The sequence below is a fragment of the Ptychodera flava genome (genome assembly GCF_041260155.1).
Source record: "Ptychodera flava strain L36383 chromosome 3 unlocalized genomic scaffold, AS_Pfla_20210202 Scaffold_26__1_contigs__length_13983176_pilon, whole genome shotgun sequence".
Taxonomy (NCBI): Eukaryota; Metazoa; Hemichordata; class Enteropneusta; family Ptychoderidae; genus Ptychodera; species Ptychodera flava.
The window spans coordinates 3,164,682-3,167,212 of NW_027248280.1; the positions used below are offsets into that span (position 1 = coordinate 3,164,682).

General features: G+C 36.3%; 1 long non-coding RNA gene across 1 annotated transcript; it reads right to left on the minus strand.

The window, feature by feature from the left end:
- Nucleotides 1-220: 220 nt before the first annotated feature.
- LOC139125831 (uncharacterized) lies at nucleotides 221-1,169 on the minus strand. The gene is made up of 2 exons (XR_011550372.1): nucleotides 937-1,169; nucleotides 221-559 (listed from the first exon to the last, which is right to left on the minus strand). It is a non-coding gene; the product is annotated as an uncharacterized lncRNA (long non-coding RNA).
- Between the last annotated feature and the right edge of the window lie 1,362 nt (nucleotides 1,170-2,531).

Here is a 2,531-nt window from a genome sequence, read left to right on the forward strand (position 1 = left end):
TCTCTCTCTCTCTCTCTCTATATTATATATATATATATATATATATATATATATATATATATATATATATATATATATATATATATATATATATATATATATATGTGTGTGTGTGTGTGTGTGTAACCCAGGTAGCAAACTGTCAGTCAACTAAACCTGGACCCAAGTTCATATTATCCAATTAACAACAAAGGAAAGAATGATTATCGTACAATTTGAGTTGCAGTTTATGTTGAAGGTTTATTTTACTACACACTAATGATGATAAAAAGTCTACAATGATTAGCCGGCAATACTGTTTAAACATACAGAAACTCTAGACACGCCCCTATCCAAGTTCGTATCAATTACAGTGTTCACTCAATAGACACTCTCCAGAATTGTTCAGGGTTCAGAGTCCACGTCGATCCTGTTGCTATGGTTACAAATTCCGTGTCGTAACCTCTTCCAGTTCGGGTGGGAAACTGATTCACACAAAACGTCCTCCAGACAGTTCTCCTTTGGGATTAACTCATTAGCAGTCCAAACGCTTCCGTCAATGGGTTGGTATATCGGGAAACTAGAAGTTCATAAGCCATGCAAAAAGAGAAGAGGCATTTACAAGTTACATATTAAGCTCTTTGAGTCAGCAGATCGTGATATCAACTGGATCTTAATCCATGGCATGGCAATGCCATTCTAGTCACTTTGTCAAGTTGAACAAGTTCATTTTCTGTGGAACTATTGGTATTCAAAAATCAAAACAAAAAAGTACAAAACTACTAAACAAATCAATCTATTGCTGTGGAAGCTTGAGATTCAGAATGGCTCACAGTCCAATCGGGAAAGCACATGGCCTCTCCAATTTGCCTCACAATGGGTGTGGTCTCAAACTTCAAAAAATACACCATGAAAACACGTTACAAATTCCGTATTGCAACAAATGTAAAAACCTACCTAGAAGTTCATAAGCCATGCAAAAAGACCAACCACGTCGTCTTGGTTAGTGGCAAGAAGAACTAATTCCCTTAGACCGAGTCTCTGCCCGCACAACCACACCACTCCACGCAGTATCTGTCTGCTCGCAGTGCATTGTGGGAGATCACGGCAATCAAGGAATTCCATCTGATTACTTAACTGTCAGATGGGATGGAAGATCAAATCACGTGACTTACTTCGTAACCGGGGTTACATATATATATATAATTGCAATAATTGTTCTCTGTTTGACGTCATCGTATACGAGTGTTTTTCGCTAAGCCGTACAACTTCGAGCCGAAGGCGAGAAGTTGCGCGGCTCCGCGAAAAACACGAGGATACGATGACGTCAAAAACAGAGAAAAATTGCATGGGATTATATATTTATCACATGATGTGATGGATCAAATTATTGTAACAAATTGCATGATTTTTATCGCGATTTTGAGTTTTATTTACGCGGATTACGTTCATTTAATGAGTAAAGCGGCCCGTCACCCAGGAGATGTGCAAATGTTTACAGGTATAATTTCATTCATAAATCTCATTAAGGTAATACGCTACGTACCGTACTATATAGAAGAGCGCCCTCTTTTGTCAAGAAGATGTACATGTTCCTTTTAGACTACCTAACTTGGTGAGCGTGAATAACAGGACAAAATGACAATAAATCATGCTAGTGACCTTATAATATTTCTTTCAGAAGTTTTTATGAATCAAAAGAATCGAAATTAAGTTTTTGCACTGAAAAATCGACAGTTATTTTTATTTTGAAAGCTAAGTAGAGAATAATGAACAATTGTAGCTCTGACATAATATCAGTAAGCTAGAGGGTCAAATCTCAGGTCTAACAAAATTCACCTTTTTTCGTCACTTTTTGCTGTTTAGTAAGAAATTTGCGTGGTGACCCCAACTTTTTAACATTTTGAAAATTATTTTCTGCATTTATGTGAAGTTTATATTTTTAAAAAAGACTAATTTTACAGTTAAATGATAAATTTAGGGTCTAATATTTAATTTTTAAGACAAGACATCACAAATTTTAGTTGATTGTCCTAATTCAGCTGTCCTGGCGATGCAAAAATGTGGTATGCACACTGGGATCTGTTAATCGTTTGCGATAAAATAAAGATTCTGCTGGTAAGTGCAAATTTCGCAAAATGGGAGATTTAGTGGTTTTCTGTCAATTTTGGCATGTGTTTTTCAAAAATTTTGCATGGGTACCCCATATTTTTTCATATCTTTGCAATGTACACATAAAGATTATTTCAGAAAAGTCAACTTCAAGAATGTCCCAACATTTTTTGGAATGGTAGCGTACTTCCTTAAGCTAAAAATTTGATACATGGAATGGTATCTCCACCAATCAGACATACGGATTCGGTCACGTGCCTGTGCAAATCATTGTCTCGCGCTGTACCGATGCCAAAGCAAGTCTGCCATCGGCGGACATAGCTTTCACCGCGCTGGCGAGAGATAACGATAGAATTTTGAGTTATTTATAATATTTACGATTATATTTATAAAGTGAATGCAACGGTACGATCGAAACAGTATTTATCATTCTCAGAGAT